This window comes from Varroa destructor, unplaced genomic scaffold (genome assembly GCF_002443255.2).
Source record: "Varroa destructor unplaced genomic scaffold, Vdes_3.0 BEIS01000001.1, whole genome shotgun sequence".
Lineage (NCBI taxonomy): Eukaryota > Metazoa > Arthropoda > Arachnida > Mesostigmata > Varroidae > Varroa > Varroa destructor.
In genome coordinates this window covers 75,889,279-75,916,959 of record NW_019211454.1, presented here as the reverse complement: position 1 = coordinate 75,916,959, position 27,681 = coordinate 75,889,279, and the positions used below count along the sequence as shown (strand labels likewise).

Below are 27,681 nucleotides of genomic sequence, written 5' to 3'. Positions count from 1 at the left end.
TGAGCGTGTGTGTGAGTGGGTGTGTGTGTATAATTGAGTAACACGTCTCGTAAATTGATTTGCGTAGCAATTGTATAAATATTACTTCTCCTAATAATAAGAAATAATTGGCAAAATAGCAACGCTTTCAAATTTATTTATTTAATAATCATAAAACGCAGAAGAGTATAATCTACGTGATATAAATGTATAGTGCAAGTGCGTAGTGGTATAAATTTCCGCAGGGCGACGTGAAAAAGATTTTTAGCGAATACATGAATCAGTAGCTCCTTGGCGTGAATATATAGTCACAAATGCCTCTGATATTGTTACCATGCAATTACATACATATTTTGCTCCGTTGGAAAGATCACAGGATAGTCGAGCAAAATCCTTTTCGGCAGTCTGTAAAATATAAAACTAAGAGATGGTTACGTAGGCGAGAGTTAGCTCTAGAAATAAAGAAAGGTGCAAATTAGAGCGACATGTCTCATACAAGCGACGTGGATACAAAGGCAGTCAGAGTTTTTAGATGTTGAGAATCGTTGTGGAGTCGACACCTGCGATCGAGAAGGAAAGGCGGAAGCGGGTAAAGCAAAGAAGTAAGGTTAAAAGTGTCGTTTTTATTTTTTGCGCTCTGCGAAGAAAGCACATTATTAGATTTATTGGAACTATTTCGAATTCTGATATGTTTATAGTCCATCAGGGACGTCGTGCCTTCTGCCAAAGTAGTTCATAATTGATAGAAATATTAATCATTTCAGCCTATATTCTTTGACTGTGTGAATATTCCCTTTCGGAGAGGTAGTTTTTTTGGGACGTGATGTTAATTACGAGTTAATTACAAATTAATTACGAAGCATACCAGTATATAGCTGAATACTTCCTTGTTGGACAAATACTTACCCGGGAAAAAGTTTCTTTTTCCTGTAGAGTGTAATGCTAATTTGGGCAGGTAAATCTGTTATGTTTAGTCGCTTTACAAAGGTTAAGAATTTGCGCAATATTTATACCGGCACGAGACATAAAATGATAATTTTATTGAAACATACAGGCGCCTTCGAATTTCATTCTAATAGTCTTTTCTTTTTACTACTCTTGGCTTATGAAGCTTTATATCTGCCAGCAATATCTTGCTGCATAGCCTTCCGGTGTGCGCGTTTTTGCTGTTTTATTAGACGCTGTCAAGTATCCAAACACGTTCAAAACATGTCTACAATCCTTAGTCTTTGATTTCAATGCCACTCTTATATTGAGAACTTTTAGTAGTAAGCATACTCTCTCAAAGTAATTCCAATAACTCTCAAATTATGCTAGAATTTAAACGAAATTTATGAATATAAAAACCTAACTAGCAAGTACACGCCTTATGGGCCTCTCAAGAAAGTCCTTTTTAGGACGGATTTCAAACGTAACTGACTCCTTCTTGAATATACTCCTCTATAATGCTCCTTCGTGACACAAATTTCGTACAAACTTTTAGATTACTTAGCTGCAGCCAATAACAAATAGACTTACTTATCTGAGCATTACCTGCCCAGTAATGATGTAGGAATTGATGTACTAATTACTACCTATGTGCCAATCTATAAACAGAATGTATATGATTAACGACAATCTGCCTATTTCCAATATCTTGCCATATCTTTTGCCGAATTATTTCGTTGGTTATTTGTAGCGTCATACGGTAAGGGTACGGTGCCCGTATTGTTTCAACATAGTATTCTAATGCTTTTTAAAGCTTTTTCGTATATTTTTTCAGTGGCCGCATAAAAACTAACGATAAGGTAATTCGTCAATTTCGGATAAGCAAGAAGGTTTTCCAGCTTAATGGGGGTACATTCAGCGTGAAGAGCTTGTATAGGTGCTGTTTTTTACTCAAACTTAGATGACTCTTAATGGAACAAACATATTCTGGCGACTACTCGAAAGAGGTGTAGAATTAAGACAAGCATCCCGCAGGTAGTTACTTAAACATCATTGTGGATTGGCGTAAAAATCTCCAGAAAACGTTAGCCGATCTTTCTTAGCATCCTCCAGTATCCCTGAAGACATGCGTATCTTCCCATTGGTATATGCAAACCGTAATCTCTCACCTTATGTCAAGTAAACTGGCAACTTCAATCTCCAGTGATTGATCTACTACGCTAATGTCGCACTACGAAACGGTACCTCTCATCAACAAATCGCATAAGCTGTTCATGCACACGTGTAAGCACGGCTTGAATGAATAAACATCTTAAATATTTTACATAATCCGTAGATGCTTCGGGTGCGTTCATGTGAAATCGATAGTACATGCTAACACAAAACTCGTCCCAAGGAAAATGTAAAAAAAACTGACAGATATAGTGGTCTTCTCTCATTTTTTGTGCGCGACTAACTCTCACCTCACCGAAGCCACCAATCTACGTCGCTGTCAATATCAGCGACACCTTTGAAACCGTCAGTAGGGTTCTTAATAAGATTTGGCTTAGAAAAAACACGAAAATTCATTAAAATGGCTTAAAAAACCATTTTTAATAATCCCAGATTTTTTAACACAAATTAGCGCTTGCTTTTTGAAAAAAATATTGAAAGTTATTTAGGTTGTCCGGATAAGCTTGAAAGAATCCCTGTGAGATTTCTTGCATTTTTTGGACGTTTTGAGCTCGTGTTTTTTAGAATTACTAGCCTGCTATCCGCTCAAAATCTAATCCTTTTGGAACATTGGACTTAAAGTAAGTATACTATTCTTCATTTACTAATATCGCTCAGTGCACAGTAACTATTGAAATTTTATTTGCAGAATAAAACAGAATATTCTTAAAGTTATTAGTGGTTAAGGTTTCAAGTTACTAAAGGTTTAGATTCTAAATCGACGTTATAATCGAACCTCGAATCGAGTTTATATTAGATAAAGATGATCGTCATAAACAACACTATTGCACGTAGAAAAAGTATCCTTAAAATATCTGTTTTTGTTTATATGTAGTCTGAGAATCAACTCATAGAAAAGATCCTATCTTAAGAGAGCCACACTGTACATTCCGGTAAACATGAAACATGTGTACACGCCTGGAGAAATCGCTAGTTCCTGAGAAGCCATTATACAGCCTTCCCGTTTAAGGATTTTGAAGAACAAATGTTTGAATATTATCAAAGATGCACAGCGCCCCTACCATAAAGATATTTTTGTGCTACTTGCTGTATCGTTGCTATTTTTTTCGTAGAAAAAATAACGTACACTAAATGGGCTGGCCTTGTTTCCCAATTTTTTTTTATTCCAATTTAAATGTACGAAGTAGTGGCCGCAATATTGTACGAAGAGAAATTGCTTGCACGGAATTACTTAACAATAGTTTAACCTGCGTCTTGGTGAGATCGGTTCTAGGCAAGAGTATATCACCGTTTTCATACAATAATGATCTGGAAAATTAGAAATATTTATTTAAGTTGTAATAATAAATTTACGTACAATATTTCCGTCTCAGACGTTTATTTCGTAAATATGTCACGCATTAAATTACAGCTCCTACGCCAAGGACAACTACGGTTAACTACTGTGTCTTTTTAGTTGTTTCAGTTATTTTGATAGCCAAAATGACACAACACAGAGCATTTTGGCACAGATAGCTTAAGATTAGGACTAAGAAACCATTTTCATAGACGTTTCCGTGGGGCACAACCGATTGTTCTTCGTTACTAATTACAGTGTATACGTTTACGCCATCAGCATACGTTTCCTAGGCACAGAATGTTTCAATGAGTCGCTATACAACGTGTATATAAAAGGGTTAAGAGTTGTTTTCTACATGCAGTCTGATATAACCTCAAAGAAGTAAAAGAGCGACTGTCATTAATCTGTATCTGGAAATTCTCATTTCTCAGAATCAGATTAGATTGCTTACAAATTGGTTATTTGTATTGCTGTTAATAGCTCAGGATATTATCTACATTGAGTCTAAGGAGTTCCATTTATAACTTTTAAAGTACTTTCCATACCGTTCAAAAGCCTTCCTGCTAACGCTTTACGTTATTTCGAGTAAGAGACTAGTCGTCATAGTAGCAACCAGATAGGGGCGTAAGGATGCAGCTTTCCTAATTCACAAGATATCCTATTCTGCCTTAAACAAACCTGTTTAGCCCTGTGGAACCGATGGTGCCTTTTATGTATTTATCATAGATCCCATCGAAGCGGCATGTCCTCTGTGTTGGTACTTTGAAGATTCCTTACCTCCTTTCGGAGATGATAAATACTTTCGAAGGCTGCGATCCATTTAAGGTTATCGGCAAACCAGAGCGATGCTTAGTAAGTTGTATCGATTAGAATGGTGCTTCTGGTACCAAACATGGCTTAGAATAGGGCTTGAAGAGCCTTGGGATCAACTCAGTAAGTGGGCTTCACTAACCGAATATGTTAAAGCTATAGGTCGGACCTTGTTGAAGGTCTGTGGTAAGATATCGATCAATGTCGAAGTGTTGACTATATAAAAAATGGCATAATTGGTATCTTTAAGTTTACGTAAATCAATTTTCCGACTCCTCATAAAATGTCTGGTCAGTGCCTTCTCAAGTACATAGTGTGACTTGGAGTGCAACGGGTCTGTGCGCACTCAGCAAATGATTTTCTCAAAGGCGATATGTTGCGACCTACGTTCATCTCTAGGAGCCCTGCAAATAAGTCCATCACAAATAACCCTATCGGGCCTCTAGAGGCCCGAGCCCTAACAGTGTAAAACAGCGAAATGTAACTGTCTTTACCTACTTTTGCTTATCTATCTTAATGTAAGAAAGACCAGCTATTATTGTTTTTCGCCATCTTAGAATTAGTTTTAGAGTACTCAGTTTATTTTGCTCAGTGGTGCCACATGCAATACGTTCTGTTCAATTATCATTTGTTGGCACTGGTCCCATAATGTGCAAAATACAAGTCGCGCGACCCCATCGTTAGCGCGGCCTATATTGATGATACATATAGCAAAACAATAAACTTCAACAAAAGAAAATTATGCTACGGCCCTAACAAAATATGCTTTTATTAGGAATAAAAGGTCTATTATTTCGAAGGAAGGAATTCAATAGAAAATATAATTGCGATCACATTCCTTAAGCTGGTTTTCTTCTAGTTGTGTAATACCGCCACCTTATCCAGCTCTCGTAGCGAAGCTAGGATGAGATGGCAGCAGTAAATGCCTCTCTTCGTTGTTTTGATGATATTAATAATTTCTACGGTTTTAATTGATTCGTTTTTTCTTAGCCAGATATATTCCTGAAACACGGACCTTGCGATTAGTGCATGTGTCATAGGTCTGAGCTCCGTAACAGTAGTTAATTAGGGCCCAATCGAGGGTTTCGTCGTCTTTTTCTATTGAAGAGTTCCTTCACAAAAGCAGGAGAACTTCTACCTCTCTTACAGTACTTCTCGCGTTGAAGAAAGTGCTTCTGTTGATTAGAGATAGGTGCTAATCATATTGATATTCAGCTCCTGGCTCCGGTTCTCTTAGACGTAAATATCTGAAGATATTACTTGAATACGTGTTTGTTGACTTAGTCTGCTGACATCGATGAACAGAGATTTTGGATGCTGCTCGTGTAGACGTACTCTATGCACACCAACGTAATCACCAGCGTGTTGTAACCATATACAAAAGGCAGCTTTTAATTCCTGGGGTTTTTGCCCTTCGTACTTATCTTCTCAAGTAGCAGAGATCTAAACTGAAGCTAAATCTGTGCCTGATGTAGTAAATCCCTGAATCAGCCTTCAGATTTGGCTGAATTTGGTGTTCTAAAAAAAAAGAAACCTTTTATTTTTAGCGTTACAATGAATAAATCTGTTTTCTTCGTGATAACTTAATGGGAAAGGTGTTGCTCTAGTTTCGAACCCGGGGATAAACACACTTCGTTTGTGCCGGAAGCCAGCCGCCTGATGGATCGTTTAACGGCGATATTGGAAATAAAACTCGAAATGTAGAGGGGGGGGGGAGAGGCAGATCCCCCCCCCCTACGACGCGGCATTCATGAAGCCAATGTCATTTGCGTTCCCTAACGCAGCATTAGCCGTCACAAGAATAGTACTACAACGATTGGCTCCACTATTTCAGGCAGCATCTTATGCCACCAAAATCCTTGGTGAATCAAGAAACTTATGTTAATTTTATGAATTGGTTTTGTTTAAAAATTTTATTCAGAGTTCGATACTAATGTGGATTAAATTTTTTGATAAGACCCCGCCTGTCCCTTGACAGCTACCCTAAACGGATCAGTTTTGTAGGGGCAACCACGAAAAGCTTGAAATCTGGACCCGCCCTCTGCATCTAATTCCGGCTGCGTTTATCAGATTTAGCTACATATATGGCCGGATCAAGAATATTCTAGTACAGTTTCATCTAGGTCACTAACCTTCCTGTCGTGATTGCAGGCGACCCCGATATGTTTTTAATTAGCTAATCGGTGGCCTAATTGACTCAATTCAACAATCGGTGAGTGCTGTGATGTAAATAGCGTGTGGATAACGTTCGCCGAAAGCTGCTATTTCCTGACCGACAAAGTCACCCCGACATTGGACAAAGCCGCTCAACACATTTGTACCTTCGTGACCTACCTAAACATCATCTTTCTGTCTATTCAATTTCTGCTGACCTTGCCAGCAAGATCTAAAGAATATATACTCAGCAAATTATTTTAGAATCGAGTCTAGATTTCAAAGGCTTATAGCATGCCAGTTTATCCGAAGTGGTCTCCATCTTAATGTCGGCTAATAAGTCTGCGATTACTGATGTTAGAAATGTCAACGTCCTTCGGTAGCATTTCTTGACTTTTTTTTCGAGCAGTCTTGTCCTTCTGCCCGTTCATCATCATCATCATCATACAACAATTGCCACACTATTTACAGTCTCTGGACTATCAATTTATAATATTCTTTTCACATTAAAGCCCGAAAGTAATAACAGAACTCCTGCGGTATTTTATAAGTAATTTGTTATTTACCATGTTGAACCGTACTGTTTCAGTGTTATCATAGCAGTCAGTGTCGTCTCAGATTTATTTAAAACCAATCGACATATCCTCATCCGTGTTGTTAGGGAAAGTCTAAAAACGAATGTATCTAAATAAGTGAGTTTCTTGGAGCTACTGTTTTTGAGGAAACTATGTTGGCTCATATTTATGGTTTGTTAGTCGCTCATAACATGTATGAGCCTACCTGACGTAATTTCATTGAGAAGGGGTCTGTATGTGCCTAGCCATATGGTACAGGATTGGGCGATGTTTTAAAGCAACGGACGATGACCTCTGTCGTACATATTGGGTTATCAAAATATTTTTTTCTTTCTATTTCTAGCTAGACCATTCTTTTTTTTTATCTATATGGCTTTAACGTCGCGTGTATCAGTTATATGAGTTGCACTGGTCTGGCATTTGGAAACTCTGACTTGCTGAAATGCTTTTGCCAAGACTTAAGATAGATTACCCTTAAGATGAGCAAAATTTGCTACATTTTAGAATTTCATTACAATTGAGGTATAAGGGCTGCTAGGACCGTTAGTCAGGATCCGTTACTAAGAAAAGAAATTTCAATATAAAATATGCTCAATGTAATGCTCGACCAACTATGGAAAGAAATTCATGAGACTATTACAAAATTTGAATAGGACCGACACTTGGGAATCCACGATATCTTCAAGGAGCTACATATACCGCCAAACGTTAAATTTCAAACTATATGACGGAAGTTGGCTATAAAAAAAAGGCGCGATTCTTAAGTGGCACGAGAAATAGCCTACCTACCCATTGTATTCTCATCTGCGAAACGTATCGGACCATTTCAAAAGCGGTTGGTCACAGGTGATGAAAAGGGACAATACTGTGCAAATAAGAAATAGCGTGTACTATAATATGTGGCAGTGTCTGGATTTACGTGAAACAAGATGATGCCATGTGCTCGGAAAAAAGAATGTGCATTATGAATAGCTGTCGTCTGATAAAGCCTGCCGCCTGGTTTCCTACCATCAACTTTTAACGAGATTGCAATAACTCGGTGAAAAAATCGACCGACAATATAAATGTTTAGCTGTCTAGGAAAAATTTCCAGAATGTAAATGGAAAGTTTTAATACGCCCGCCGTATCGTGCATCATTAGACTAACATTTGCTGTGGCCTTTGCGAGACTTCTACAATAACGTTAATTTAGCTTCAATGGAAGAATACGAAAATTGCTTGTCGTAATTTTTCGCCCAGAGGTTCGACAGCAATGATGTTACCGAAAAAATAATAAAGGGTAGCTTAGTAATGTTGTTTTAAAACATAGAAAAAAAAAAAGTTTCTTAAATTTTGATTTAAGCCCAATTGTTTGTCAAAAAGGATTTATAATAGACCGTTACTAGAAAAAGTGAAATATTTAGGCACAGACAATTGACTGGTGTCGGTAATACTTGTCATAACGCTCAAATCGTATTTAAAAGCTCTTGCAATATCTCATTTCTACCCCGTCCCTAAGCTGTTTTCGCATTCGATTGAGATCACTTAAATGGATCTGTGATATATCAGAGGTGGCATGTTTTTTTTTGGAGACACAGGCTTACTTGGCATACTCTAGTAATCATACCTTCTGATCCCCACATGAGTACCTTTGGCGCAATCATGTCCCCTAATTTCGACTTCAAGGATCTCGTCTGAATCTAACAATAGTGAAATCCTTATACATGCCTATAAATATGACCGGGAATATGTTATATTATCATCAGTTCTGAGAGAAATTTACAGTGGTACATTGTTCAGCTCGTCAACTAGTGGGCAAGTCGTTTTGTTTGCGGCAAGAACTAAATAAAGACAATAGTTTGGACAAGCTATTGGTTGTCATTTGGAAGTTATGCTTATCTCACGTTAGCACGATATGCTCGCTTATGTTAACCTATTGTTTCGAATTAAGAGGTTACTTTAGCGAGGTTAGTTAGTTAGTGGAGGTAAGCGAACGGCGATCTTTCGCTGACCGCAGTTTCTAGGAACTTGCAGGCGCTCAAGAAGTGCTAAATTAGCGCCGCTTTCGTTCACTCTCGTCCTTAGTTATCCGGGATTGTATACGGTGATCACGTACTATCAATAGGTACCGTATACTATTTGGGTTGCGCTAACAATACACGCAGTAAACCATCGACCGCTACAATATAAACGAAAGTAATTTAGTTTATCTTTACCGATGTGATTTAATAATGTACCTTGAATATGATGCCATCTAACGGTCGATACACTCATGAAGCTAAATGTCGCCGATATTGGCAAATATTTAACAAATGTGATATTTACAATATGCTTCTGGTTTCTAATCGAAGCATATAGTACACAATAAAAAAAAAAAGAGTTCAAAACTTATAATTTTTAAAAATACAATAACTTTTTTGATCGCAACACTAGGGCAGCTTACACCTAGTGAAGCTTGTTGAGCGAGTGATAATGCGGGGCAGTTAAGCACTGAACCCCCGTGTCGTTGTTATTGATCGTGAACTTTTGCTCGACCGCGCATTTTAACTTGAAGCTAACTGAAGTAATGGAACGTTACGAGCCTTGTGTTTTTCTTCTGACTCCCTTAAATCATAGATGCTTATAGCTGATGGTGGCTTTTTTAAGTTTTTTCGTATTACTGCCCTGTTTCTCTTCACTTTTGCTTATATATTTAACTTAATTATCTATTCCTTCGACTTTACCGACGCACCTATCTAATAATGTAAGAGCAACTATTAGCATATTGTCGTAGCATCAACCCCCTTTAGGTAAACCACCAAGGTTATTTAAAGTAACCATTTAATCCTATTTTCAGTAATTATCGGTAATCTACTTAGCAGGATCAAGAGGCGGTACTTTTTGGTTAACCTCTTTCTGTATGTTGACGATCTCGTTTTATTTTCTGCCAGCCGACATCACCTGCAGTAAATGCTGATAGCATCTAAAAGATACATTGACGAGCTCAAGCTCGTAACAACCATGCGGAACGCTGAAGTAATAGAACTGATAGATGTAGATTATTTTAGGCTTGGAAGCGTGGTAATCCATTATATCTGCCGAAGTACCGGATATGCAATACGTGCACCATCGTTCGGCGAGCGCATCACTCAGAGGTAGCGAAAGCCTCTGCCAGCCGTCGCAGCAATCGAGAATACACTCGAGGTCTCATTGAATCTTTCTTCCTTATAATTACATTTTGTGCGTTTGTACAGATTGGGACCATGTTATGGTGCGATATCCAATCTCTCGAGTAGTAGAACCGAACGATATTTCGTGGTCAGACACACAATGAGTACATTTTGTCACAGCGAGTTCGAACCGCTGCAAATATTGCGAAGGATTTAGTAGTTCATATCGGCTCCGAGTGCTAATTCGTGGTTGTCTGCCCCCGTAATAGGACCTCTTTTACTGTAAGTTGCAATTATGCAAGTCCCCTATAATGTATCTTATCGTTCTCTGTGTACTGTTTATCAAACCAGTGGCACGAACAGAAGCTGAAGTTTGATACGAGCGTAGCGCATATGGAACGGCATGGGGGCGTCATATCGGAGCTATTGATCGATGTATAATATAAGATATGAGCTAGACCCTGTTAGTGCGTTTAATCATAGTTGTTTTAGTTAAACAATTCGTATGCATAATATTTGCCGACTAATATATTTAGGGACGTCAGTCGGCTGATCGCGAACATCAACAATTCTGCTGCTTAAGTATCTTCTACTAAAACAAAATAGATTTAACCCATTTTTTTACCTTGAAATGTACACCTACGCTCACAATAACATGTAGCTTATTCGAGTTATGAGTTGAACTCTCTTGTTAAGAAATAAGGGTGAATATTTTGACGGCCGTCAGGTGATAAAGACGGAGCTTGTCATGGCCCGGTCCAGTACTTAACCCGCCGTAAACAATAGAAGTCGCTAATCTTTAACCATACATAGCAGAAATTGAATGTAGGAAAATAATTGGCTATGGCTTTTTTAGCTGTTTATGACTAAAGTTGAACATTATTGCGAGCTAAAAGGAATTTGCCCTTATGAGAAAGGTTTTGGCTTTGGACGCCTGCTGTGAATGGAGCGTGGGGTTGCACGATTGCGTATTAGACGTGTTTATTGGATTTAATCAGCAAGTATAAATTCTAGCTTTTCTCTTTCACTGTTTACTACAACGGACCGTTAAAAATATCTGGGTCTTTACGATAACTAAAGTGAAACTTACACGTATTGTAAAACTTTAATTGAGCATCGAGCTCCTAATACGGGTTGACTGATTTATAACAGAACAGACCTTGCGTTTGCAGTTTCTCGTTATATAAATATAGCTGCGTATAGTCACCCAACTTGTATAAAAGAATCAACATGGTGACGGCCTTGCAATAAAGGAAGGCTGGTTGGTACGATACAACTTCATTAAACGAGAGTAACAAAGGCAAATTTCATTTGAAGGTAACGTATTGAAGCAACGAAAGCCTTATACGCACGCATAAACCTGTCTTTTAGTAAAGCGAATGGCTCAGTAATTTTATCTGAATATTTCTAAGGATAGCACACTTGCACGATTAGCTTTTCTAATAAAACTTTCATTACTTTGTACTAGTCTTCGGTGGAATGTGATATAGAAAACGGAGAAATATGCATCCTCCGTCCGTTAGACATACTTTCCTTTGACTGGACCCTTTCAAAGAAAATTCTGCAAACTTTTACACAGTGAGCAACCCAGTTATTGGAGCCGTTGGCCCATTTTGCTGTATTAACGTCATTTCCTCAAACTAAATACTAGGCAAGCAGTAATTAGCGCACATGTCTACGATGCATTGCTCAGGCCTCCCCGCAGTGACTTCTCCCATGATTACCGTCTTAGATATCGGTGATTTTTTGCTCAATTCGATCAAAAATAATAAGAACCCCAAGATTGATTTTATTTTTGTTGTATTTTTTTTTAGAAAAAACAAAAACAACGCGCCGGATACCTTTATGAATCTTTTTTTCAGCTCGAACAATGCTCTCTTTCCGCAACTGGGCATCTTGTAATGTTTGCGGATGATGTATCTTGTAGAGGGTCGTGTCGCGAGTTATTGTACTAAGCACACTATAGTATTTATTTCTGCTGTTTCTTAGGACGTAATTGATGGCTTCTTTTTAAGGCAAATTGTTCATCACCTTTCACTATAATTTTGGCAAAATTTTCGTACAAATTCTTGTTTTATGTTCTAGGATGGCTTTGTCAAAAAGCGATGCCAATTTTCCAAATGTTTCCTTTTAGCCTTTGCTTTCTCCACTCCTTGTTTAGTTTTATACGCCATTCGAATGTGTATTCAAATAGCTTGTATGCGCATCGATAACGAATTTAAGATACCTGCTTTATTTCGTTTATAGTCGAGATACAGAAATTTTGCGAAGTTGCTCGGAATATCTGTGCTATTTATAATGCAGAATTCATGCCCGAAAGGACTGCTTAAGAATAATTTTGAAGTTCTAAAATAAAATCTTAGAACTTCAAAATAAAATTTGCTCCAGTCGGCAATTTGTAACCAGCTTGGACCCCCTAAAGCCCCTTTAGAGCTAAGACGGCTTGCAAAAAGGTCTTGAATTGACCGAGAAAATGAGCTACGTATATGGACATATCGTCAACCATCTTCAACGTTTACTAGAAATCTATTTAACCTAACGACCTTGGTGTAAGTAAAAGTTTGCGTGTCGTGTCAGGTAAACAGATGCCATACGCAAGCACTTCTCATTGCTTTCTAATGTCGTACCCACCGCCAAAAAGTATGCAGTAACCGCAACTTATTCCTATATAAAATTTTACCAATGACACAGGCTATGACTTTCCTACGTTAATACGAAGTAGAGAAAAGAATAAGTGGCTCTGTAAAATTTTGGATTTTTATCCAGCCTTCCAGAAAATCGTAACTGCCAACCAGCTGAATTGACTTCAGGAGAAATGAGTTTAGAAGGAAAATCATCTGTAAGTTTCAAAAATTAATGTTCATTGGTTTTGTTGTTGTCGTCGAAAATAACATCGTTGCGGAAATTCATCAAAGATTAATGAAGGCATCAGACAAGAAGGCCTTAAGCAAAAGCACTACACATGAATGGTGTAACAGAAACAGAGATCGGAGTATTGAAGGCCAGCGAAAAGGTAACTAGAGATGACCGGACTCAAAAGACAAGAAAGCATTGTTGCAATCGTCGAGGTTTTTCCACAAACCTGGAATCAAAGAATTTTGGCAGCCGAAATTGGCATTTACACCATAACGTGTCCCACAGTTATATGTTACACAATTGAGTTCGGTAACAGTATTGAGTGAGGTCAAACGTAAGGTGATTTTCTGGGCTGAGCGAAAAAGTATCTAACATATTATTGTTAACCCGCGTATTCTCCCGATTTACCTCCACAATCGCACGGAGGTAAATCGGGAGCTTTCCATGCCCTAAAAAGAATGACGAATGAGCAAGCATATTTCACTATCGATTAACTTTGAAGAGTCATCAATGGAGAAATTACATATGAGAATGCGAATAAGTATAGAGCTGGCGAGAAGCTGTCAGAGCACTGAAACAAGTGTAAAAAAAACATATAAAAAATACATATTAAAAAATCATCATTTTAGGCTACCTAGTTCAAAAATGCGTCAACTCCAAAGTCGTAGAGACATTTTCAACAGCAATTATAATAACGTATTTAGAAGTTGTAAATATATGCGCTTTATATTATTATATTGGGTTGGTTTTTTTTTCATTGGTTTATACATTAAGTATCATTGTTTTGTCAAAATCACGGAACTTCACACTTGCTGTGACACCAAAAATACATGTGGGGTGGCGAAAGACACGGTTTTCGAAATTTACTTTTTCTACAATTGTTGAATATCAAGGAACTACGACAATAATGCAAGACTTTTGTGTCGCCTTCGAAGTGGCTTAAGACGATCCTCGTCGAATTCAAAAAGTTGAGTGGGTCGAAGATGTTATTTTTTGTTATTTAATAAGCCACTTCTGACTAGAAGCTTTGGCCACCGAATCATGGTCAAACATGTAACGCCTATACAGAGAGTTTCGGCAACAAAGGCAAACAGAAAGTATCGAAAATGCTGTTCCTTTCATTCTACTTAGCAATATTAGAAACGGAAGTCGTAGAAAAAAGTAATCGAAATAAAACAATCAATAAATTAAAACTAAAAAGGAAAACAAAAAAGGACATTACTTATGCACCAACTTAATGGATCAATCAGTGGCCTCGTCGTGTAATATATTCGGTAACTTTTCAAAACAGTAGTACTGGGGCATAGATTGTAGTTTTATGAAATACTTCGGACTAAATGATATGAGCGTCACATGCAGATAAACGGACGAGCAGGCTCACTTCATATTCTATTCTCTTTGTTCAGTTCTAGTCAAGTGTGTCTTATAGATTCACAACGGCACGGAAAACTTGAAAAAACGGAAAACCAAATTATGACTTCGACTTTGTGGTGTGATGATAAATAAAGAACAGATAAAAATACGACGTCAATGCGATTCGTTAAGCGCTTACCTCAGGAGCTGCCGTATTAATTAGAAAAGCATTTGCGGTACGCACGTAGATCCTAGACGGTTATCAATGTAGTTTCGACTTTCAAAGGAGTAAGGAAAAGTGCAAATCTGATGAGTTTACGCTAAGCAGCTTCAGCACCCTGTGACGCATGCGCATGATGCCTTCTTAAAACCTTCAGAAAGGAGATTGTATACAGTACAGGGTTCCTTTAGATGTGAGCAAAACAGTAAATGAAATCAAGAACCGTCAATTCCATGCTTCAACGAAGTCTGTCAGCGCTCGATCATAGTATCAGGGATGAACTATTGTTCTTCTCAGTTAGTATTCAATAAATTTTAACATTCATGGCACAGCTCATACCTATTCATAGCCATCGATGTATTAAAGAATGCCTGCACTGAATAGGAGTTATTCTAATTTACATTCTAGTTCAGGAATATTAATCAACTAATTATAAAAAGGAATTATTTCAAGCACTCTGCGGTCAGTCTATTTATTATTCGAATCCCTTTAGCGGCAAGTAAATACACTAAATAAGATAACTTAGGACAGTGGTCTGAGATGGTGTTTTAAAGGCTAAGACTTTTTCGTGCCAAGGCCACTGCAATGGGGAATATTACCAATGAGTCGAAAAAGTCGTAGATCTGACCTAGAGGTCCGATTCTGGGCCTAATAACTGCCAGTTTGGTACCCTACACATTCGGCCGTTATTGGAATATATGGTTTCAAATTATCATGAGTGAGTGTAATCAACTCTAAACTGGTCTAAACTGTGACATCTCATAATACGTTCGCGTTATTTAAAGAAAGCCGGCGTTTTAAATAAGAACGCATGGGACAGCTCCGCTTTTAAGCGTCTCAGGTCCCAAGTTAGCCCGTTTGATTGTTCAATGCTCTATGGTATATTAACAATTAAAAACAAATTAATTAAAAAAGCACAGCGATAATACATATATAATACATAGATACATAATAACTAAGCGATAATGACTAAACGATTTTTCTTTACATGTTATCTGGTAAGGTGTAAAGAAAGATATTAACCGAGAGGGCTCCTCATTCTTTAACAGAAATGAAGTAACGAGTCATTGATTCTTACGAGTGCGATAGCATGCATTCAGGCGGAATAAGCTTTTTGCGGGTATAAAGCCAAATTTTTCCCTTTTACATATTGCCGCTGCCAGATTGCTGCTCCCTCGAAAGAGAGGAGTAGTCAAAGCACGGCTCTTCAAAGTCTTTGTATAGTGGTAGCCATTAACATCCGATGAAAAACTTTTCTGCACACCTAATAATCCTTTTCCTATCTCGTTTGAACATTTATTGAAACTAACGGACTGAAGTACATTAGAAAATTTTTCTTCCGGCCAGGCAGTGTATACAGCAATATTACCAGAGTTTAGTAATACATTTCTGTGTTTCTGCACTAAAAACTATCCCTTAAATACGTTTATTTTAGATGTTCAGAGTATAATTCATCACATGTCTTATACACACACACACACACACCAAATTGCTAAAATCCATTTTTTAGAAATTAATTTTTAAATATTCTCACTACTTTCTGCTAACAACATATCTCGACGCAATGTAAGCCCGACAAAGATTGGCTAAAAAGCCTAAGCGTCTACTTTCCGTGTAAAAAGAATTGTAAGTTCACCCGCGTACCCAGAGAGTGTGGGCTCATTTCGAGCCTAAGCAAGTTTATTTTAGTATATGCTGCTAATCTATGAGCTACGAGTCGAAACTAACTAGACGAAGGATGGGTTCTTTAGATCTACTGCTTACTTATCGACATTATAGAAAAGAGCGGCTAAAGTCACGTGCAAAAACGCTTGAAGGAAACTCTCTGATACTCCAGATCCTCATTAGCTGGAATATGGGTGAGAAGGTGTCCTCGAAGCCGCTATAAAAGCTACTAGGATGTTTTCATACAACTAGTCCGAAGCCGTGATGCTCGTCAAAGTGAAGTTTAAAGGCGTCAATTCAGCTACTATCAGGAAACATGCATAACTTTATTTAGTTGGATCGCAAGACATAGGGATAAAACACGTCTTTAAGCTCACATTTTTATCAGCACATAACTTTTAAGAGGAAAACATATATCGTAATGTGTTGGTTTTGTACAAAGATAAAAATTATGTATGCGTGAACTCTTTCAAACCAGCCTAGATCGCTGCTTTACTGATCTATTGCAAACGTAGGCGTAGGCTGAGCGATGGCCTTGTTGCTGCAGTTAACCAATAGTGACCATATACACACAGATCTGGAAGTAGTCATGGCCTTCGCACAAGCTGAACACCGATCTAAATGCATTAATTAGGCAGCCCAGTGCTTTGTAAGGAGTTCACTAGTGCTGTACGGACATTGGCAGACGTTTGTGACGAAAATTATGCGTTTTGGATTGCAGAACAGCGACTGCGATGCGGATAGCTCCCTTAAGTTTTTGTGCAAAGATCTGGTGCCAGACATTCCGGGACATAACTACAAAATCAAGGTAGCTGGTAAGCACTCTCTAGTTCAAAGACATTCTGCCGCTGCTCAAATTTGTTTCGGAATCGTAGAGGAATATCAGCTTGTTCTTTACGTTTACAAATCATCAAAGAAGACAGCACGGAAGTATGTCGGTAATAACAAATTAGTTAAACATGTAGGACGTGCTATGTGATGATTAGCAAGTAGAGACACATCTAATAGACTGAAACCTTAATTAACAAATATCGGTCCGGGCTGTTACGGAGAATTCTCTGAAATTTTCCCAACGTCTGATTATTGCCTCATAATAGCGAATCCCATCCGAAATTATCTGTTTGTGATCGTTACTGACCATAAAGAAGAAGAACACATTAACGAAGACTTTGATAATAAATAAGAAAGAGCGTACAGCGTTTAATTTCCTTTGCCAGATAATGTAACAACTCAAAGGCAGAGCGGAGAGGGCACGGATGTTGAGCGGAAAGAATAGATATTGAAAAAGCCAAAAATTATATTCAAAAGGTAAAAAGTCAAGAAACCTTTTCATATTCGTACTGAACACTTGGAGTCCATAAAATGGTGCTGCGCTTACCTATCAAAATTATAACCACAAAACGTAATCTAGCTTCAAACACACGGTTTTTTGAAGCAGTGCCTAATCGAAGGCGTAGCAAAGGTAACAGCTCGCCACATGCATATGTATGCCAATATAATTTGTCAGTAAAACATCTACTAAAGCAGTCAAATTTTGTCAAGTAACACAGTTTCTAAGTTCCCAACATACCCCGCCTCCCCCTACAGGAAAGAGATTTCGAATCCATGCTAATGTTGATTCAATAGATCTCTTACTTTGAAGTAAAAAAAAAATGCGGTTACATACTCTGAAGTTTATATTTTTTTATTTGGATTGTTTTTGTATGCTTGAGTAATGTTTAGCCTATTAGAGTGCTCACTCTAGAATTTCCATTATGCATACGCTCGATAGCTGCACCCATGCTCAATCGCATTAGCAATGTACGCCGAACGTCTTTTATTCTTATCATTTCTAATTCATTGTCAAGTTTTCAGTAATTTATATTATAACTATTATTTACATTTATAATCATATAGCATTTTCAGCTAAATGCGCGACAGGCTTTCGATTACTTAAAAATCTTTAAACATATCCTAAATATTCTGAATTCTCGAAAATTCTCAAAATTTGTGGTGTGTCAAAATTTAACAAAAAACAATGTCAATTTCTTCGATAATTTTTATCAAATCATAACCTAGTTATTTGGCTCGCTTATGTTAGCCAAAAAATAATTTGTCAGAAAACATTTTTTGCCAGAGAATAACTTGTGTTAATTAACCGGTGAACATACATCAATCGTACTTCTCTCGAGGTTGAACAGAGTGAGAGCGGCTGCGAAAAACGAGCGATGAGGCGGTTCGATCCGCCACGAGATCAACACTGCCTTTTTTTGGTAATGTGTGCACTGAAATTTTTGCCGTTCGCGGAGAAAAGCAACCCTAAGTATGAAAAGAGATTTACATAGGCAGGAGACGAGCTGATAAGGTACACGGTGTCAGTGGCCGCTGTCCTGCCTTTTAAATCTTATCGCTTTGATCAGGTTGACGAGCAGTCCCAAATCTTTAGCTGCTGCGTGCAGCCGGGCTAAAACTTGCTGCACTTGGAACCTGTTTGACCCATGTATCATTGAATTGTTTACGTGCAAAATGACTTCAACTCATTTTTTTGGTCCTCGTATTTAATAGAGCCCTTTAATAAAATGGAGAATAAAAGTGGGCTTGCGCCCTCAATCATGTCAATTTTTTGTAAGAGAGGCGGGAGTTTGGTATAAGTATTTGGTTTCCCCGCAGAATCGCACCGACAAGGTTAAGCACATTTATAGGAACACGCACTTCGTCCAGCGGAAGCATGACCTTGTCCGTAGGTGCCTAGGTCGTCAAACATCATGTCTTGCAGAACATGGCTAGTGCTCTTTTGACGTCGGCCATCAGGAACCTGCACGCCGTTTCTGTAGAGCGTTCTTTCTAGGATCTGTGTTTCACCGATGGGATAGTGTCACCGGTTCAGTTAGTAGGCTAGGCAGCAGTCTACAACGGATGCTTTTCTTCGCTCTTTCACTCCGCGGTGGCAACGCAGTGGGGTTGGTTTTCCCTTTAGGGATAACCAACATGACCACATACTTAGCACCGCAGGAATGGCACGTCAGAACGCCGTCTCCATCCTCCGCAGCAATTTATTGAAACGATCTTAAGAGCCGACCGTACATTGTCATCTATTCAAATTGAGCGGAACAAGGATCAACATTCACAGGTTATGTAATTTTATGTTTTATTAATGACTCAGTAAATAAAATGCATATTATTGTCTTTTTGAAACTAGAAGTAGCACTAGACAGACGTTTCGAATAGCTCCAGCCAAATCCAGTAAATTATATCGACGAATCAATCTGATTCTGAACGTCGTATCAGTCATATAGATCTTAGCGTACCGTTCGTAAAGTGTAAATTGGAGTCATATTAAGCTAAGAATCCCCGGGGTGACAATTGACCAGCCGCGCGAAGAAACAAATCATCTATGTCTGTATTTTGTTTCAGGTTCACTTGTGCATTGTGCCCGTGTATCCCTTACTTAACTGCGGGAACGAAAGACTCATTCAAGATGGAAAGATAGAATATGCCGCAGTAACGTTTTCTTAATCTTTAGGGTTCTACACCATCATTATAAGGGTCGCTATTGATCGAAGAGCCCTAATCCCTGCTGCAAAATGTAAAACTTAGTTTGGAAGTATACATAGTAGCTTGGCTACAGTGCCGTCAGAGCTAAAACAAGCTACCCGTTCGATAACACGCAGGTCAGAGTCCAGGCAAGAAATTTCACTCGACTACGGTCCGCATACTTGCTTTTCCCGCATTCGTTTAAACCATCTCTCCCCTGTTTTTCGAATTTCGAATCATATCGCTCGTCATCCCAGCACGAAACGATATCTGCCTATACAAATTAGCAAACAAATATGTTACCCGCTAAACTATCACTGGGACTATCGAACTGCTTGGCAATCGGCTACCCTATTCAAGTCTAGACCGAGATCGAGAAAAAAATCATCCGCTGCAACCTTCAACATGGAACAGATTCGAAAAAAGTATCATCACGCCACGAGACATTTCTGGAATAGATTTTGCTACTTCTGGAAGAACAATATGCTTTTTGCAAAGGAATATCAACAACGATCGTCTATAGCTTTATCCAACAGACTCTAGTTAAACTTGCAATAAGAAAAAGTTTCCCAGACCTATTGGGTTAGTTGGTTGCGAGGCAGCATTTGCCATAACGCCATCGACAAAGAAATTTTATTTTTGCAATTTTCACGCCCTACCCTTTGTCTCCCTGGAGATCGACAATATGCTAAATGCCCGCTTTTCTAAAAACAAACTACTGTGACAGACAACAAAGGTGGCTCAATTTGATTATCTCAATCCTTTATATTCTCAGCTTTAAATAACACGTTTCCGCAAGCCCTTTAAGAAAGATAGAAACAAAAAAATATGTTGATTCAAAACTGGTGCATTCGGCTGTTGGCTAAAGAATGACGGTGTATCGGCTACGACCTTCGTAGACTAATTGTGTCTGAACAAGCTGCTGTTAACTGTTTGCTCTCTTGGCCGCAACGCTCGACTGTCATCCATATTGCGTCTATGCAATACTCATGTATATGTGCGCGACTGCGCCTTTTGTGACTCGGTGAACCAACAGTCTCGTGTGCTTGTTGTGGCACTCGCAGACTGGCAACCTTTTAAAGAGCCGCGCCACCGTCACTCCTCCAATAGTCCTAACGTCCTTGTACTTCTGTTCACCGTCATACTATGTCCAAGGCGCCTTTCCCTCCTAAATTTTTACAGTCTAGACTTTGTACAATAAATAACCGCTCGTTCCCCGATCGAGACACATTTGGTCTTTTTTTGTCAATCAAGCGTCCTTCCGTCGACACTAGTCCTTTGCGGCCTTTTTGGTTCCTTGCTTTACTGACGGCAACCATGACCTGACGTCGGTAACGATACCAACGGTTGCGCAGGGGTGTTCTGCGGCAATCTAGCTCCTAACTGGTACGTTTCTTATACCGATCTGGCAAGTGGCTTCCGTGTTCCTGATTTCTTCCCCCGTCCGCAACAGTCTAGCAGGAATCGGTTCAAAGAACAGGTGACTGACGTAGACGTTTCCTGGTTTTATAGATTGAATCTTCTACATCCACAGATCATGATTAGCAATATACAATTATTGATTGTCTAGCAAGGCTAAAAACATCGTTCAACTTACGTTTCTAGTACGATTATCAGGATCTCAGTCCTGAACGTAAACCAACCAGGTTCAACCAGCCAATCATCAAATGGCACGTGGCGCGCCTAGTAATGGCTACAAAGGCGCTAAAGCAATGGGAAAACGGAATCAGCGTCGTGAAGAAGGTTGAGACAAAACTGACTTGCCCAATACAATGACATCGGTAAACTTAGCATCAAGCTAATTTTTACAGAAGTGTTAGGTCCCAGCTGCCTAATGTATTCACCATGAGACTCGTTTTTCAATAGGTTGACACAGACAGATATACAAATGTAGATTATTTCCTGGAACGGCTGGAGCTAGAAAGCGAGGGCAATCTAGGAAAGAGGGACATGAAAGAGAGAAATTTAACGACAGCGATACGTGACGATGCATAGCAAACAACAATGAATGGACGAACGCTACCACTTTGTTATTGAACACACATACACATAGCCATAGACGCAAGCGTTCGTTCAGTCGAAGCTTTATGATATTCAAGGACGATCGTAGCCAATCAACGAGCGTTGAGGAATATATGGGGGAAAGGACAGCATAGAGGTGGGATGCATCAGGGTAGCATCAAGAAATCGATGTATTGCCATCATATCAAATTCGTGCTCGGTCTGAGCTGCAAATGATAAGATGTATATGTAGAGTTTCTCCTGTTGCTCCTATCACATCTGTCACGCTACATCCGCTACGTTTTTATCTGGAATTTTCCGGATCAAGCTGTCAAATCAAATCTTCAAAATCATATCTCGAAAAATAATGCTTTTCATGTTTTCCACTAGTTTCCTTTGGCAAAAGTTATTCAGCTGAATCATGCTCGTCAAGAGTAGGCCTAGTATTTCGTGTCTATGAATGGTACATAGCAGCTGCTACATTCGACGAAAACCGAAAGGACAATCTGCTATGCCTATTCATAATCTCCTTTTCACTTATATATCTCACCTCGCCGCGGTAATTGGGTTTAAAGAAACCTGCATCGAAGTAACACTTATAGTACTGCTCTTCTAGCTTGCAGTTTTCTCTGACGCAATAGAAGCGTTACATCGAAGAGACCCTCCATGAACTAGACTCTAAAGAAGATTTTAGACTGAAGTAACTCTCAGAAATCTTGCTGCACTTGTTTCCTATAAAACCCCGTCCTTAAGCAGCGCACGCGTGTTCGCCTTTTACTACTTTGTCTTTTCAACAAGAAACCGCATTTATAAAAATGGATTAATTGAGGTGACTGAACTTTGAAGCACCTTCTAATTCACCTATATTGGTAAGCATTTATCAAAAACAAAATTCTTACCAGAATTAAAAGTTAACCAAGAACATATAGAAATTCAGAAAATAAATTGTAGATTTATGCAGTGGCTCTTATTCATAGTGAAGTTGTTTATTGTGAATCACGAAAGCCTGGGCGATTAGCGAAAGCCAATTTGTTAATATGCTAAGCGTAAAAACGACTAAACACTTCTGAGGTTTATTGTGTCGACTCTTGTTACCCTTTTTGGATATAAGTGTTCGCGGGTAATTTGGGTTGTTTAGGAGCAATATTTTTCTTACTTAGTTAAATTCAAGCAGTACTACGGGCCGATGACATTAAGAATTAATTGGCTCAATTATTTCGGAATCAGCCTTCAAATCCTTTACTTCTCCTGTTACGCTATGTTCCATCTGTATTTATATCGTTTGTGCCAAAAGACGTCCTTTCTTATAGAACATCTGCTGCAATCATTAAGCCAATCGCCCAAGAGCTCATGGTGCGGCAAGTGAAGTCCACAGATTGTTCCATGCCATCTCTGTCTCTCGGGTCTTGCTTCCATCTTTCTTTTTGTTGCGTTCCTGGCTTCCAGCGATACACAGATCAGTAAGGTGTGGTCTGAGTTATTATCTGCTTCCAGGTCACAATAGACGCAAATTTCCGGTAAAACTTTGCCAATTAGCTTTAAAAGTTGCCAGGCCATGTTCTGACTTGCGTAAAGAAGAAACTATCCTTGTTTGCTTGAGATTCGGTTGTTAGGGCAGCTCTGGTCCGGATATTGACAACTAAATTGTCTACTTAAACCATAATTTTTATTCTCTCGGAAAGGTTCTGACCTCATCGTACGCTCATGTTCCACAACAGCGGCTCCCGTCTTTATACGTACGCAAGCTCTATGTGATGTTTCAGTTTTCTAATTGCTTAGATATAATCGAGACCAAATATGAAGGCACCCTTTCCCTAATTAAGGTGTTGAGGACTATCCTCCACGCAACACCATTAAAGGTGTTTCTGACATCTAAAAGTACTTCCAAATAGATCTCGCGGGTTTTTGGAATAGAGCCAGTTTAGCTTTCTAACCCACTTACAGTATTGCTGGGTGCACGGACCTATACTTTCTGAGGCTGCATTGTATGTCAGACGAAGTCATTTCTCTATTGACACTTTAAGACTTTTGACAATGGCGTTGATTAAACAGATGGATCTGTGTTGCATATTGCTGTTAGGTATCAGCACCATTTTCGTTTTTTCCAGTTGTTGGACAACCTGTCCTGTTTGAGGATTTTACCCTTCATGTCCGTAACGACCTCTTTTAGCATCAGCAATGATTATGCTCAACTTCTCGAATCCACCAGTGTTTTAACTTCTGCGGCTTTGACTTTTTAGGATGCGTAGTAAAGGCAGCCATCAATAGGCAGCATTCGTGAAGTGCTCTCTGGGGTTCGTTCCGTCTTTTGTGGGTGTTATAACTCTTTGTCATGCCTCATTCGGATTTTATAGTATAAGCTTCTTTATGTCAAAGTCTGCCCGAGAAAATTTTATGCAGTTATAATCATTAACATTTTCATACTTAGAGAGCACCCGTCATTCAGTGATTATCTCAACGGACCTGTGTCTGCAATGGTAAAATCTGGGAACGATTTTTGGATGACTGATCGTCTAAAGGTTAGGGTAAACACACTTACTGTTCGAAGGATCTCTCGATCGCTCTATAGTCATTGTTCGTCACTAGCGATCGCTCTTCTCTTCATGGTGCTTTATTCTTGCCGCTTCATCACTTTCTTCTCCGGTTTGGCTGTTGCCCTCCACCGATTTTTCCTGTATCGCCTTCTTTCACGTTTCGACTGCCTCTTTGCGCTTCTGGCAAAAGTACCAAAAGCTAATCTATTTCTTATAACAGCTGTTCCTCAGTCACTAAATTGTGTATCACTATTTCAAAAGGCTCCATTCGAAGCAATTTAAAGAAAAAGAACGAATTTATGTATGTGGCAAATGTTTACTAGTATTTGAGTCGTTTCTCTTGTAATGTTAGCCTGGTAATGGAGCGGTATGAAGATACATTCGACTTTTGAAGAAGTAACCCAACTAAGAGAATACGAATTGTTTCAACAGGCACCTACTTTCTGTCTTATTTCGACTACCTATTCGGTTCTCTAGTATAATTAGTACATGCAGTTCGTGTTTTGAACCAATATCCTAAAAAGGTGCAAATTCGATCCTAATCTTAGTAAAGCCTTGTGCGTTACGATGTTACTCAGCAAATATATCGATATCACTCCTCTTCATACGAAACAACCGAGCACTCATTATTCGGTTTACGCGCACGTTTTTTTTTATTCATTGAAACGCTTTGTTTGGTCATTGACATGCATACCCTCCAAATTGTTTTACTTGTGTGTCCTACGTTGATTAGGAGGAGACTATTTTCACGGGTGCTTCGTGACCGGAGGATTCTATGCTGGCCCTTTCGCTATATTCGTTTGTCTTTTCATCTGCCCATGTAACTGAGGTTCCAATTGTCACAAAGGTTTCGCGCTTCCTTGAAGGTAATTGACTTCGGTCTTGCTTTGACACGAAGATATAAACCACTGATCACTGTTACGCTTCGTCTGGCACTCAGCATACTACATTTCAGAGCTTTTTTTAGTACCAACAACCAAAAATGATAATTCCTTTAAAGATTAATTTTATTAATTTTTTCTCCTTTTATTTCGTTTTATCTAAGAGTTTATTCTTTTTATGAACTGCATTGGAATTCACTTTGGTATTTATATTTATATTTTTATATTTTTTATATTTATATTTATATTTTTATATTTTTTATTTAGGAAAAAAATAATTTAATAATTAAACATGTAGTAGTCGTTGTTGAGGTTAATGTTTTTGTACCTTGATAGACTCAAATTTTATATTAACAAGTGAATTATAAATGAAATTATTAAGATTTGTACCTGCCACCGCCTTCGTCTCCTATGGTTGCATTTTCATCATCCGGATTATGGGTGCATGTTTATTTTTGCAGAAGTAACAGGATTAAGTCTAACTATTCGCAGTCGACAGCTACGGGAATCCCGGTCGGCACGTCATCCCGCCGTCCAGTCGAAGTTGCTAAGCGGTCACGTTGCTGCTACGGTCAGATGATCGCTGAGCGAATGTATCCATACAGTCAGAATGATTTCTGGCAGCGGCATTAACGCCTTAAGCGGGCTTCCGTTCACATTCGTATATAAAGAAATAGCATACTACTAACAAGAATTCCATTGTTTTTGGATTGTTTGCTACCCAGTTTGAGAAAACAAATGAGATATGATGTATTAATTTTTATAAGTAAACGAAATTTGCACACAAATAGCCTTCTCAGACCCTGAATGAAGATTAAAACTACATATCGATTCAGCTCATCCAAATCCCTTGCTTGGTAGACACAGATATCCCGTTTCATATGTCTCTGTGTAAACACTTATACTCATATTAAAGGGTACTGAATAACAAATACATGATTTTAATTGGCTGAACTCCGATGAGTGGCCAAACCCCTCTCTTGTCTGCCTACTGTTTACAAGCCGCATATGAGAACATTGGAACATGTGCTTTGTATTGTGCAACTTTGAAATAAGTGACTTTCGGCATTATACCATTTTCTGAGAAAAAAAAAAAAATTTAAATACAAAGAGCACTTCTCTTAGTGCTATTGAAAACTTTTTGAAAGCTAAAAGTCATGAGCTAGAAAAGCTAAAAGAATGATGCCAAAGGTTTTACGACCTGTTAAAGAGCGTCGAATACGATTTTCGCCCTGAGGGATCCATCACTGTAGGTACTGGCGAAAACGTGGGAGAAGTGAAACAAGTCGTACTAAGGAATCGCGAAATCACCCTCAGGAAGCTTACCGAAGGGTATAGAAGAGACATGAGACTCAAAATATCATTGAAAAGCAAGAAGGTTTACAGCGAGGATTGTCTGAGGAACAGACTTAAAGTTCGGGAAAGTGCGCTGTCATCAGCTGCCTCAAAACACTTTGTCGTACTCATATTCATCAGATTCAATTGCCTACAATTTTTTTTCCTTCGAAAAGTCGAAGACTATTTGAATGAGAGAAAATTGGACCGGGGAGGCATGTGCAGCTGGTACCGAGCCAGCTTGTAAATATTTTTTTTTAACAAAATACGTTGTTTACATTTAATTTTTTTTTCACAAACTCATATCCCGCATTAGCCTCAACGATTTTCTTATTCACACCTTTAGAAGAAAACGTCCAAATATATATAAAGGCTCCGTTGGGGAACATATAAGTTTAGGAATTCTAAAAAATTCCCAAAAATGAAGAAGAGCTTTTCTTTTAATGTGGCTGTTTATTTCATCAATGATCAGTATGATACAAGAAAAGAGCTACTTAACATGACAGAAAGGCTCGGCGCGGTCCCTTCTTAATATAGATTACCGCAGCTATACATATTCATCATTGCCACAAAAAATGGAAATTGCCGAATTCAAGACAAGATTACGATCTTTTAGATTTTAGTTTTTCTGGTAAGTGTCTGATTATCTGAAATGCTATTTATGCAGTACGAATAGACTACCTAGGATTTTCGACCCCGTCAGCACAAAAGCAGATTTAGTGTTTGATAAAATAAAAATATACATAGGCAAACCATGTTAAGAGGCAAAAAATAGTAGTAATGATGACTCTTTTTAAACTTGCATGGTAATTCTTCAGGAGTTTTGTTCATTAAAAAACCGAACCGTGGTATAGAGGATATGGATATACTCAATAAAGCTATGGGTTGTAGGCGATTTCAATTACATTTTTGTCAGCTTCGGTTACTGCTAAACTTTTAAGTGCGTTGCAGGATGAATTGCAGTGTGTCATACGCAAAGTTACCATTACTGGTCGAGCCATTCGTCGAGTTCCTAAGGAATATTACTTTTGTTTTTACACATATTTTTAAAATGACAAAATCTATGTGGTTTACGAGGTAAACAGCTTTTATTCCTTATAGTACGATCGAAACTTGAATATTAGGAACACAATACTTGCAGGCAGGGAACCAATACCTTTTGCCAAAATATAAGCCTCCCATATCTTCCGACGACATTCAAAGATATATGCGATCATAATTCAGATATTTAGTGGCTC

General features: G+C 38.5%; 2 long non-coding RNA genes across 2 annotated transcripts in view; one reads left to right on the top strand and one right to left on the bottom strand.

Annotated features, from left to right (window-relative positions):
- The window catches only part of LOC147759106 (uncharacterized), a 39,196-nt gene extending 14,806 nt beyond the window's left edge, over positions 1-24,390 (bottom strand). The window contains exon 1 of the long non-coding RNA XR_015330059.1: positions 24,233-24,390. This is a non-coding gene — a long non-coding RNA (uncharacterized LOC147759106). The remainder of the gene's footprint in view (positions 1-24,232) is intronic.
- Positions 19,627-27,681, top strand: LOC147759105 (uncharacterized). Its single transcript, XR_015330070.1, has 3 exons — positions 19,627-19,829; positions 24,961-25,093; positions 25,570-27,681. It is a non-coding gene; the product is annotated as an uncharacterized LOC147759105 (long non-coding RNA).